Source organism: Pleurodeles waltl, chromosome 5 (genome assembly GCF_031143425.1).
Source record: "Pleurodeles waltl isolate 20211129_DDA chromosome 5, aPleWal1.hap1.20221129, whole genome shotgun sequence".
Classification (NCBI taxonomy): Eukaryota; Metazoa; Chordata; class Amphibia; order Caudata; family Salamandridae; genus Pleurodeles; species Pleurodeles waltl.
The window spans coordinates 417,214,645-417,227,823 of NC_090444.1; the positions used below are offsets into that span (position 1 = coordinate 417,214,645).

A 13,179-nucleotide genomic window follows, 5' to 3' on the forward strand; every position below is an offset into this window, starting at 1 on the left:
GCCAGTGTCACCTGCAAGTATTGAGGGACAACATTTAGCCTCACACAATGATTTGGGGATGACACCTGAAGGCATACACTAACATACAGTGGGTGGGGACCATGGCTCACCTATTAGCCACACCCTGTGCCTCTGTAGTTGGGCCATCACATTTGGGATGCTGTTATTCCTCAGAACAAAGGCATCATGCACTGACCCAGGATACTTAGCACTGACGTGGGAGATGTGCTGGCCCACCAGGCACACCATTTGCACATTCAGTGAGTGGAAACTCTTCCAATTCCGGAACACCTGTTCATTCTGGCGGGGGGGGGACTAACACAATATGTGTCCCATCTATGGCCTCAGCAACAGTGGGTATATGTCCCATTTCATTGAATCCGGCCTTCACAGTGGGCAGATCTTCCACCTGGGGGAAAGCTGTGTAGCTGCACATGCGTTTCACCAGGGCAGACAAAACTCTTGCCAGCACAATTTAGAACATTGGCTGTGACAATCCTGCTGCCAAGCCCACTGTCACTTGGAAAGAACCGGTTGGTGACCGCCTGTCCTGTATTTAGGGACAGATGGAAGTGAGGTAACTCCGCCGACGTTGGGCGTCGTGGTGGAAGGTGGTCTTGCACCGCCGTGCAATTCCTCATTGGATAACATGAGGCTCTATTGAGTACAGTGGCCAATGGGGATTTGCGCCGGCGGTGACCGTGTACACCGCTGTGGACGCGACCGCCATTTTCTATCTGATTCCTCACTTGTTTCCTGATCTTCAACGGGAGAACACCTACACTGCACGTGATGCTGTGACCTGTGTCTGGAACCTACCATGGCCTGTGTGACTGGGGAAAGGGCCCCTGCCTTCACTTCGGAGGAGTTGGAGAGTTTGGTGGATGGGGTCCTACCCCAGTACAAACTGCTGCATGGACCTCCAGGCCAGCAGGTGAGTACACCTTAGGCACAATGCATGTGGGAAGGATGCATGGAGATGTGTGTGCAAGAATTGTGTCAATGGGGAAAATTTGTGGTGTGTACGTGGTGTGCGCCAGCCGATTTGTGCCGAAAACAGTGGGCCATATGTGTGAAAGGCTGGATTGTATGTTTAATGGTGTCCTCCTGTCTGTATACCTCTGCAGGTCCTCACCAATCAAAAGAAGGGATTATGGTGTGCCATCACCAAGAACGTGCGGACCCTGGTGGTCTATGGCAGGCAGAACACCCACTGTCAGAAACGGTGGGACGACCTGAGATGCTGGGCACGGAAGACTGCGGAGGCCCAGCTGGGGATGGCCTCTCAATGAGGAAGAAGTGCCCGTCAGAACCTGACCCCCCTGATGGTCCGCATACTGCCGGTGGCCTACCCAGAGCTGGATGGGCGCTTGAGGGCATCACAGCAGCCACAAGGCGGTGAGTACAGTGAGCATTACTACAATAATTGCCAAGTGGCGTGGGATCCGAGTGGTGGATGTGACTTAGTGGGTGCCCCTAAGGCCAGGCCAGACATTGCTGCAGAACCAGCTCAAGGGTAATGGGTGTACGGCAAATGCAAGTAACCTAGCTTGTTAGCATTCCATGTCAGTCAGGGCTTTGTGGGTACCAGGAGGGGCACAGTTGGCGGTGTGTGGCCCTCATCTTACTGTGGCATCTAACCAAATCACTGGCAGTGCAATGCATAGTGCTCAAGCCTGATCCCTGTGTGTGACAGTGCTGTGTATGTCAACTGTGGTGTTGGTGCAGTAATTGACCCAGTGTTTCCTTTCTCTATCTTCCACCTTTTTTCTTCTGTCATCCTGTCCATGTGTGCATTAGCATCATCTGGCAGAGGAGTAGGGGCACCAACAACAGAGGGAGCTGCATACCACAGGACCTAGGAGGCAGAGTCCACCGACGCCGAGGGAACCAGTGGGACGGAGGGTGAGGGGAGCACCACAGCGGAGACAGGAGGCGATGACACAGACTCAGATACCTACTCAAATGGAAGCTCCCTGGTGGTGGCAGACATCTCTGTCACCATCCCAGCTGCAGGTACAGCCTCCACCCCAGTCCCAGCAGCCCACTCCCAGTAGCCCCTCAGTGAGTTGCCCTTGCCCGGTCACCCAGGAGGGTGGGCATCCCTTTCTCCACAGGCACCTCAGGCCCTGCCCCAGTTGGTCTCCAGGCACGCGTCTCCGGGTAGGTTCAACGCGGGACTGCAAGAAGTTTAAATAATTCTTCTTTGGTTTGAGACTGACATGTGCCTATGATGCCTTTTCTCTACCATGGGAGTGGCGGCCATTCAACCAATTGACGGTGACAAGTAGTCCTCGGTCAGTAAGTGACTTTGTAGCACTTATTTTTCTTTTTATTAGGAGAAGTAGTTGTCTAGGTCCTGATGAAGCGCAAAGGGAGACATTTTTTTACCATAGAGGCGCGAAACATGTTGACCACTTTTTGTTAGGATTGGGTACTCTACCTTCTCTCCTTTCATAGAGTATAATGGGACATTGTTCCCTGTGTCTACTCCTCTAGTTCTTTTTTAATCTTGGCCTGTTCCTTCTTTTCTGAGTTATTAAAATATGATGGCTCAGAGCCAATTTTAATCACTCGTCTCTCCTACACTTGTGTCCTTTTGTCAGTATTTTCCGCAGACTTATTTACACCTGCTGGAGGATCTTTGGTTGAATACCACCACCTTGATTGGGGTGGTCCGTCAGACATTGCAGTGCCAGTCTGACGAGATTGCCCAATGATGATACTCAGCATCCTAGTAGATGCTTGAGGGCTCTCCTGAAAACACTGGTACGCCTCTACCTCACATGCCTTTTGTCTTGGAACAGTGTACTATTTTTTCTACCTGCCCCAGTGAGCCGTGCTGCCCTGATTGAGGAGGCTATTGACCTCCTGAGATCCATCTCCGTAGAGCAATCAACCACTGTGAATGCCATCCAGGGGCTGGAATCCCAGATGCATCAATGCAATGCATTCCTGGAGGGCATTCACTGTGTATTGGCAGCCCAACAGAGATCGATTCAGGCTTTGGCCTCCTCTCTGATGGCAGCCATTATCCCTGTCCCTACCGTCCCCTCTCCAACTACCACTTCCCAGTCCCAGTCTCCTCAACCCCAACCCATCCCATGTACACATACAGACGAGCATGCACACAAGACAACACACAAGAGTGGCACAGTCAAACACAGGCACCACAATTCATCCCACTAGCACTCACGCAAACACCAGACAGTTGCAGACACAACCACATCCACTGACTCCACTGTCTCCCCCTCCTCCTCACTCACAGTCTTGTCACACTCACACCTGCATGCACTGCATCAACATCCACCACCAGCATCACCACACCAAGCAGCACACACATCCCACTAGCAGACACCTCCACAATATGCATGCGTCCCCTCTGTCCTCTCCCACCCTGTCTGTCCCCCCTCCTAAAGGACACAAACACAGGCATTCACACACCCAACAGTCATCTACCTCACATCAGCACACAGCCCATGCACATGCACCGAAGTCCAGCAGACATACACATACTACAACTACTCCCCCAAACTCCACTCCCATCCCTCCTCCCTCATCCCGCCCCACTATCCCTAAAAAGCTTCTTTTTGCCCAACTTGACCTCTTCCCTTCCCCTCCCCTGATCCTGCCCATCAGACCCAGCTCAGCACCTCTGCCAAACAGTCCACGTGTACAGCGGTGGCACCACCTAGTCGTGGTGGCAAGTTAGTGAAGGTTAAGGATCCCACACCTCCTGCCATGAAGGGGAAGAAGCCCTCGACTCCTGCCCGGAAGCAAAGGAACCCGCAACCCCTGCCAGGAAGCGTTAGGATCCAACACCTCCTGTCATGAAGGGGAGGAAGCCCTCGACTCCAGCTGAAGCTGTCAGGGTGACACCACCACCACCAGTGGTCACAGGGCCCCCACCGGCAGCTGAGAAAGTGCATCCCTCACCTCCAGCAGAGGCTGCCCAGGATGCACCTCCACCTGCCAACAAGGTGCATCCCTCACCTCCAGCAGAGGCTGCCCAAGAGGTACTTCCACCTGCCAACACAGTTCAGCCCTCACCTCCAGTAGAGGCTGTCAGGGTGACACCACCAGCACCACAAGTGGTCACATGGCCCTTACTGCCAGTTGAGGAAGTGCAACCCTCACCTCCAGCAGAGGCTGCCCAGTAGGCACCTCCACCTGCCGACACAGTGCAGCCCTCACCTCCAGCAGAGGCTGCCCAGGATGCACTTTCACCTGCTGACACTGTGCAGCCCTTACCTCCAGATGACACAGTGCAGCCATCCGCACCAGTGGAGGGCATGTAGGCCACCCTCCAGGGACTGCTGTACAAGGGGCCCCCTCCAGGAGCACTGGGAATATCACCCACTCCAGAGAATGTGGCATTGCACTCCCCTGCACAGAGTAATGGGCATGGAGCCCCCTCCAGAACCAGTGGGAAAGTCACCCACTCCAGAGACTGTGGCCTTGCAATCCCCAGCACAGAATAATGGGCATGGATCCCCCTCCAGAACCAGTGGGAACATCACCCACTCCAGAGATTGTAACCTTGCACTCCCCAGCACAGAGTAATGGGCATGGTGCCCCCTCCAGAACCAGTGGGAAAGTCACCCACTCCAGAGAATGTGGCCTTGCACTCCCCAGCACTGAAATGTAGGCACGGAGCCACCTCCAGAACCAGTGGGCTTGTTCCTGTATTCGGCTGAGATGCCCCCCACCACCCATCCCCCTGAGGTGCCTGCCCACTTGCAAACTGATGCCCCTACAGAGTTCTATCCAGATGAAGTCACAATTCGAGTTGGGCCTTGGACTGTGCCATGTGGCCATGTGGGCCCTTAGTACATTGGACTGGGCCTTGGCCCTTTGTGTACCTTTGTACATATCTGTTTTTCATACAATTGGTTCATTTGGTAGCTGTTTATATCAATACATGCTCATTACTGCATTCTTGTTGTGCTTGCATTATTCTGCTGTGTATCATGTGCCATTGTTTTTCGTCTGCAGCTGGTTGTGTGTATGGTGTGTGTGTGTCTGGTGTGTGATGTGCATGTGTGTGTGTCACTCTCCTTTTCCTCCCTCCCTTGTGTTCTAGGCAGCTGTACTCACCGGAGTTGTCTTCATCGGCATTGGTGTTCCTGGTTGAGCATGACGTAGATGAGCTTCGGGAAGTCTTGCAGTTCCGGTTCTATGGCGGCATTGTTCTTCCTTTTGTCTCCAATGGTGAGTCTTTGCTCTTCTCTGATGTGTTTCCGCCAGGCTTTTGATGGCATTGGTACCACCCCATAAATCCTGGCCAATTGAAAGGTCAAAATATGGTGGGTGGTACTTTGTCTTCTGCCTGGATGCTGTTGGCTACTGCTGTGGTCAGTGTTGTTAACACCCTGGCGGTTGGTGTGGTACATTGGCTGTCTATGGGAGTTTTCTAGGCCATGGTCATAATTTGACGTAAATATCGCCAGCCTGTTGGTGGTATTATTGCCACTTTATCACTCACGGCCAGGGTCATAATGAAGGCCAAAGATATATTTTGGTTGTTGTTTGCATTTTCTCTCATTGGGTTGAAGGTTATCCTATCAGGAAAAATGATAGTCTTACAGTAGCAAAGCTGTTGTTCTGTTCAGGGAATTGATACCACATTTCAGATTCCTGACTTCTCTAGAGTCAGTCTGAGGGACACACTTCAACAGGGAGGTCCTAAAATTGTTATGTGCGGCATTGCAAGTTGAGCAAAGACTTCATTGCAGTTACAGACCTGAGACTTCTGGAATGGTGGAGCAGGCTAATGGCACTCTGAAGTCCAGATTGGCAAAAGTATATGCATCCACCACTTTGAAATGGCCAGAACATTGCTTCTTGTTTTGATGAGTATGCAAAGTACTCCTGATGGAAAGACTGGTTTGTCACCTCATGAAATCATCATGGGAGAGTCAAAAGATTGTCAGCTGCGCCTGAGAATGTACTCATGATCATTACAGATGACTTGGTATTGGATTATTGCAAAGGACTAGCTGTTGTGGTTTGATCTGTGTCTCATTGGGCTAGAGAAGCTACAGCACAACTGCAGCATGAGCTTTGCCATGACTTCTCTCCAGGTGACTGGGTTATGGTTAAGAAGCATGTGAGGAAAACCTGCTTGGAACCACACTGGAAGGGTACAGCACAATTGCAGTCTGAGGTGGGTCTGAGCGAGTCAACAGCATCGGTTGGCACGTAAGGATTGAGGCAGACTCTGATGACTCATGGAAGCTCAAATGCTGAAGTAGGACCAGATGCTGTAGAAAAAAGAGCTGTACTCAGAGACCATTGGCCAAGTGAGCAAACTGTGCCAGTTGTAAAAGTGCCTCAAATGATTGCTGATGAAATTGAGGATACAATTCAAATTGACAGTGATACTGAAAGTCGAGTAACTTGGAGATCAAAAAGAAGGAGAGTTCCTAGTTGAAAGTACTCAGCACCTGAATGGACATCCTTTGCAGCAAATCGATGGGAGAAGGAATTTGCAAGCTTTATCTTTAACAATTCAAATCCAGTTCAACATTCTTGAATTTATGATTGCGGTAGAGATGAAGTTTGAAATCTCATTACCGCTTGACGAACAAAGACATTAGATCCTGGAGGTGATTATTAGTGATTATCAGCTGTGCTTTTATTATTGACATGTGAACTTTTATTAGAAGCCTTTTTGAACATTTTTCAGTAGAAACACTTGATGAACTTTCTAGAAGGTCAAGGAGATTATTTTTGGTTTTGTTTTACTATGTGTGGCATTTGCTTTGCTCAAAAATAAAAAAGGACTGAAAAAAGACAGTGATATTCTGCATCTGCATTTGCATTTTTTGTCTTTTTGTATAACTGATTTTTGATTTTGGATTTTCTCGTCTGAAATTAGAGAATCCATTGAGTCTCTGGAAACAAAATTAGTAAGCTTAGTCGTAGGCACACATGTGTTGTAATACTAGTTGTGACAGTTATAATGATCTTTTTTTTCCTAGCTGGATTATGTTTTGCTTAAAGAAAGAGTTACATGCAGATGGATCCAAATGTGATTTGTTTACAAATGCTTATTATAGATTTCTGAATGAATATGTGAATATGATGGAGATTAGAGACTGTAATGTGTGCACAATTTCATTGTCATGAGTTGGTGTGGAATCACTTATCATAGTATTCCTTTAACCTATAGAATTTCCTATAGCTTGTTGCTAACACTTTTGTATCAACAATAGTATTATCAGCATTATTATTCTAATTATGATTTGTTTTTTTCAAATGCCCCAATCATGAAACAGTTGAGCAGCACTGCTAAAGCAAAAAACATTGACATGGTAGGTGGTTTCTTTGAAACGACATCGACATTTGGTACAGTTTTTGCCCACAGAAACACACTGACCTGTATTCTTAATCCTGTAGAAAAGGAATTCATAGGACAAGTTGAAGACAAAAGAAGAGCTATGAAAGCTAAAGTAGAAAAAGGAATATTGTTACCAAGTTGGGAGGGAGAAGAAACTCATTCACTAACAGGGAGTCGAGGGTCCCTTATCTTAGATAGGTGACATGTAGGAAGATTATGTATACATAGACCCAAATTTAAAATTCACACTTTTTGTAGGGAATTGTGAATGTATATATATGTTTTTATTTTAAAGTTTGTGGGTTTTTATGATAGCTGGACAAGACCCCACCATTCCAGGTGTTGATTTCATTTGAGGGAAAAAGCTTATTTCAAGCTGCTGAAAGGCTGATTTAGAAAATGTTACCGAGGAATAGTCTTTCCAAAGATTTATCATGTGGAAAATGTCATTGATCCTGCTTGGGATGAGAAATAAAACACCAGAGTTACAAGAGGTGCCAATGCTTCTGAAATAGTAAGTGATATTTTTAGTGCCATATTTCCATCAGTGGGTATGATCCTAAATGATGATCACAAGATAAGGAAATTGTCAACAATTGTAGATAAGCATTCTACTGATGCAGCAGGTGCCTTCTTATTAGTTGACAAAGAAATGGTTGCTGTGAGATCAATGATTTTACAAAATTTCCTTACGTTAGCCATTTTTCTCACAAAAGAGGCCAAAGTTTGCAAAATGTTGCAACTTCAACAGGGCTACATTTACATACCTAAAAATAGTAAGGAGCTAAGGAAGTATATTTCAAACATGACAGTCCTGAAAAAGGAATTAAAGGAGTTAGAAGTGACAGGTGAATGAGAAGGAATAAGTAGTGTATTTTCAGCACTTGTAAGGTGGTTTGGAAGGTCAGGGAGAGGTATTGTTAGAACCATCTTGAGACCTATATTGATTATAGCCCTGTGTGCCCTGGTTGCAGTTGGTCTTTACGAGTTTATCAGGAAGCTGAAAAATTTGAGAACCAGCAGCGGAGATAGAAGAGAGGAGTTTCAGCTGATGACTAACTGATGCATACATGACATTGGCATCAAGTAGTTAGAGGATTCCAGAACATCTTGACTGGAGAAACCTCCTAATGTTTGAGCTGTCTCATAGTAGTTTGTATGATGGCTTGATTCGCCGTCAGAATGGGGCTGATGTAGTAGAAGTTTTAGTGCTATCCCTCATATGGCAGTGCTCGTTTGTATGTGACAGTTTATGCATGATACTAATCAAAGTACTAATAGTTCATATAATTAATGTAGTGCACTGAAAACCCATATTAGTGTGTATTCAATATTGGTTATCAGTTTAAATACTTGTCGTATAGTCTTATAAGTTTATGAATAACAGATTAATTTGTATCCATCTTATAGATCTTATAGTTCTTGATGCTAATTAACAGTTTGAGTTACGATAATAGATTTTATGTAGGAAATATTTTAAAAGTGATGTGCAAATGTAGAAAATGCAGTGATACATGATAGCTATGTGAAAGGGTTAACAGAATCTTTTTTGTTTTTAATTTTTTGTAACATGAACAAATCCGGTAACTTATTAATATTGAGTTTATGGCTTATGATGCTAAATGTGTATTAAATGCATAATTGCATTTTCCACTTTAATTCACTTGCATTAGCCTAAGGGAGACCTGCAAGGCCTTGCTTTGTGACTGTGCAGAAAATGTTTAGTCATTTTTGCTAACATGAACTTTTCTTTCAGGCTTAATTCTCACGAAAAATCTAGCTTGGTAATAGATTTTCAATTCTTTTATACATAGAAAGTTTGGGAACCTGGCCTTGACCAGAGAACATTTGGAACTCTGGGACTGGTAACATATACATTTGTTTCAACTTGCATGGTTGAGACCATATGGAATATTTTCTACCTGTTCTTAATGAGAACTTTCAACGTTGTTGCAGTCCATGTTGCATGATTGATTTCTATTGGACATTATCAACTTCTGCGCCATTTGGAGAGATGGATTGACAAATCATCTTTCATAATGAACTTTAATATACTTGTCTCCAGTTGGATTTAGAGCAGAGTCCCACTCCAGACCCCGCAGAGAGAATCCTTTTCATTCAGCACCACTTATGGAACCCCATGTATATATAGTCCTCTCTTCCCTAGTCCCTAGTCCCTTTAAAATGTTTACTGAGATTTAGAGATTTTTCCCTTGACCCAAAGAAGAAGACTCTTGACCAAGCTTCTGAAATGCTGACGCCTTCACTTTTTACTAAATTTTTTCCCACTTTACTTAGTAACCTGTTGTCCCAGATTTACTTTTTCCAAATTATTTTTGTCCTTTTTGTGCTTTTTGCCTTTTTTCCTATATATCTTTAGCCCAGCACATTTTAATCCTTAATTGACTAATCTGTAAGGTTACCCTTGCCCAAATTAGCTGACCTTAAATTACTTTAAAATGTTCTAATGCTTATGAGAGCTGAACATTGTTTGTTTTCTGTACATCTAGTGAAATAGTTTCAGCAGACCCTGTGTGGGTTCTGTAGCTGGCCCACCCTCCATCACGGTCGGACTGAACTTAAGATCTGCACCTTTATCTCATGACCCCAAGTAAACATTTGACCTCTACTGACTCCTAAACTCAGTTTTCACATGTAATATTTCAAAATTAATATCTCGACTTCTAGTTACTGGATTTGTCTCGTTTTGGTCATTTTACACTTAGAGGAATGGTCTCAATTTTTCTAAACTGATCTGGAGTCTTTTTGTGGTGTCTTTCACTATGTTACTGTAATTAAGTATTGCACAGGTACATTACACATTGCCTCTTAAATTAAGCCTGAGTGCTGTGTGCCAAGCTACCATGGGGTGAGCACAGGTTAATTATGGTGTGTATCTGACTAACCCTGATTAGGATTGTGGTCCCTACTTGGATAGGGTGCATACCTCTGCCAACTAGAAACTCAATTTCTAACTTAGGTGATCAGCGGAAATGATTGGTATTGTATTTGTGCAGTGCCTTACAGTAATTTGGCATACACTACTACTCATTCCTAGATAAATTTGAATCAATTGTCTCTGATCCCTATTGCCATTTGTTCCCTATTCTCTTCAATTGGCATTTTTGACTTTTCAATTCTCCCTGATTGGCATGTTTGCTTTATATTCTAAAGCATGTCTCTGGTTGGAGGTTCTGCATCTGCACCTGCAATAATGGAATTTAAACTGGCCAAATTTAAGGATTATATTGTGGCCAAGCTCAAAGAGTTCTGTAAGTATTTTGGACTCCCTGCTGTGTTCAAGAAGGTAGAATTGCAAAAGTCACTGAGAGCCTATGTAGTGGGCTAGTCTGTTTAAAACCTCCCCTTTCTCTAATTCAGTCCATTTGCAAGGTTTCATACAGTAAGGAACGTGGATTGCAGTATATATTATGGTACTTTTCTTTATTAGTTTTAATTCTAGATTACCGTCCTTCTTGTACTCGGTTAAGGAGTTAAAAAATGTTTTCTTTGTATCTCTGCTTTACTAGTCTCTCTCTTCTGTTTTTCTCGTTTTTCTTTTTTTCTTAGTTCTCTTATTCTTTCTTCTCTTGTGTACTGTCTCTTGTCCCTTGTCTTTCACTTTTAACGGTCTCTAATTTATTTTCTTCTAGGTATTCTTCGGGATCCTTGGGATGTCACTCTGGAGCATGAGGGGAAAATACAGGATATAAAAACAGGAGGTAAGTTGTTATCATTTGTATACATCTGGTAGGATTAGGGTGCGTGAGGGGGAAGTGAAATAAATGTGCCCCCTCTGTGATATCTCCGTTCTTTCTATGGGTGATTCTTCCCCAGTGAATTGTTGTGTGTGCATATAAACAACAACAAAAAAACAAAGGTTCAAGAAGTAGTGTTTAAACTTGCACGTTTCGATTCACATGCGAGGTATTAGAGATATTTCCCTTGCCTTTCACTAAAGTTAATATTGTACTTTCTCCCTGCCTTCTTGTCTTCATTTGGCTCTTCTCCCGTCCCACCTGGATAATCCCAAAAAGTGCTTGTAGCCCGTATACGGGCACGTACCTGCTCTTGCTACATCACTCCAGGGACGTGGCAGGTTGTCGGGTTCCAAAGGTGAATTCGGCTGCTGCCTCCCTTACTCGATTCTGCAGGTGTTCGGCTTTCCTCAGTCTCCTCTCTGTTTTCTCTCACCATCCTTGTTCTTCCTGTCGCCTCTGGGCAGTCGTCTCTCTTTTTCTGTTCGTCCGCGTCCTCTTTTTCCCCGCCCTCCTCCTCGGACCTCTGCACGCGACTTCCTGTTTCCTTTCTACGTCGCGCTGCAGCAGCGTGACGCTCTCCGAAGTGCCCCCGGAGCACTTTTCCATCAGCCCCACCTGCGCTGGAGCATCCAGGGCTCCAATATCCACGTTACAGCCCATTCAGAAGCCTAGACTGCAGCACATGAAGACTAAGGATGTGGAGGAGGACCTAGACTAGGGTCAGAGAGGAGGCCTTGGGCTGTTGTCTATTGGGTAGGTAAGCAACTCACTCCCAGGAATGAGGGCCTCCTTCCACGGCAGGGAGCAGTGTGGCATCCAAAGGCCTGTCTCCAGAGGAGCTTGAGGACAGGAAGGAGGAAAGAAAGTTAAGATTGGAGCTGACAATTGCAAATTTGAGGAAAAACAAAGGAAACTGGCCATAGAGGAGAAGGTAAAAAAGAGGAAACGGGGCATAGAGGAGAAAAGGCTTGCCATGGAGATGGAGGAGAGACAAAAGAGGTTGGCTATTGAAGAGAAAAAGTCGATGTTGGCTCAGGAGTTGAGCATAAGAGAGCTAGGCATCAAGGCCAGACAGTTGGAGTCCAGCAGTGATGGTGGCAGCAATTCTTCTGTGACCTCTGACAGAAGGGTCCACATACCCAAGGGTCTGGTGCCTGATTTTGTGGTGGGAGACAACATGAACAGATGGTTTGTGATCTATAAAATTGCTCTGAAGCTGCAGAAGGTCCCTGAAGCAGATTGATAAGCTGGCTTGTGGATACATATACCTAGGGAGAGGAGGGCCGCTATATTGTTCCTAGTAGGGAGTGGCAAGATGAGGTATCCCCCCATGAAGGAGGCCCTAATCAGGAAGTCTACTTTGACCCCAGGGAATGATAGGAAGAGATTCAGGATATTCAAAAGATTTCCCTCTAGGTCTGGGTGGATTGTGTGGATTCTTTTGTGAGGGGCAGTGAGCAAAGGATTCTCAGGGTTTGTGCAATTTGTTTGCAACAGAGTACCAGTTCTGTCTTTGTTTTCCAGATTTGCACCAACACATTGTTGACAGCAAGCTCACAGACCTCAGAGAGCTTGCCAAAGAGGCGGACCGCTGGGTTAGCACCCGGGTCCAAAAGAAGGTAACTGAGAGTGACCCCAAAATGTGTGGTCCAGGTTCGACCAGCAGAGTGAGGGGGAGGTCAAGGGAGACCAATGCAAGTCCATGGGCAAGGGGAAAGGAAAGGATTCCAATGTCCGTCCTGAGAAGAAGGAGAGAAGTTCTGGTAGGTGGTGGCCCAGGGCACCCCATTTCCAACTCCACTGCTTTGATTGTTCTCAGCTAGGACACAGGCACGGGGACTCTGTCCCTCCAACGAAACCACCCACCCATCCTTCTTTAGTTGGGAGGTGGACTCAGTGAGTGACCTGGTGATCCATGAGATTTGTCACTTCTGCCAGGTGACAGTGAATGGGGTCCCAGTCACTGCTCTGAGGGACACCGGGGCTAGCAATCCCATGATGGTGGAAAGACTAGTTTCCCCAGTGCAGTACACCAGCCAGGTATGTAAGGTGACACAAGCCCATGGGCAGGACTAC

At 45.9% G+C, this 13,179-nt stretch overlaps 1 long non-coding RNA gene across 1 annotated transcript in view; it reads left to right on the forward strand.

The window, feature by feature from the left end:
- The window catches only part of LOC138297263 (uncharacterized), a 62,551-nt gene that overhangs the window by 13,505 nt on the left and 35,867 nt on the right, over positions 1–13,179 (forward strand). The window contains exon 2 of the long non-coding RNA XR_011203983.1: positions 10,996–11,064. This is a non-coding gene — a long non-coding RNA (uncharacterized lncRNA). The remainder of the gene's footprint in view (positions 1–10,995; positions 11,065–13,179) is intronic.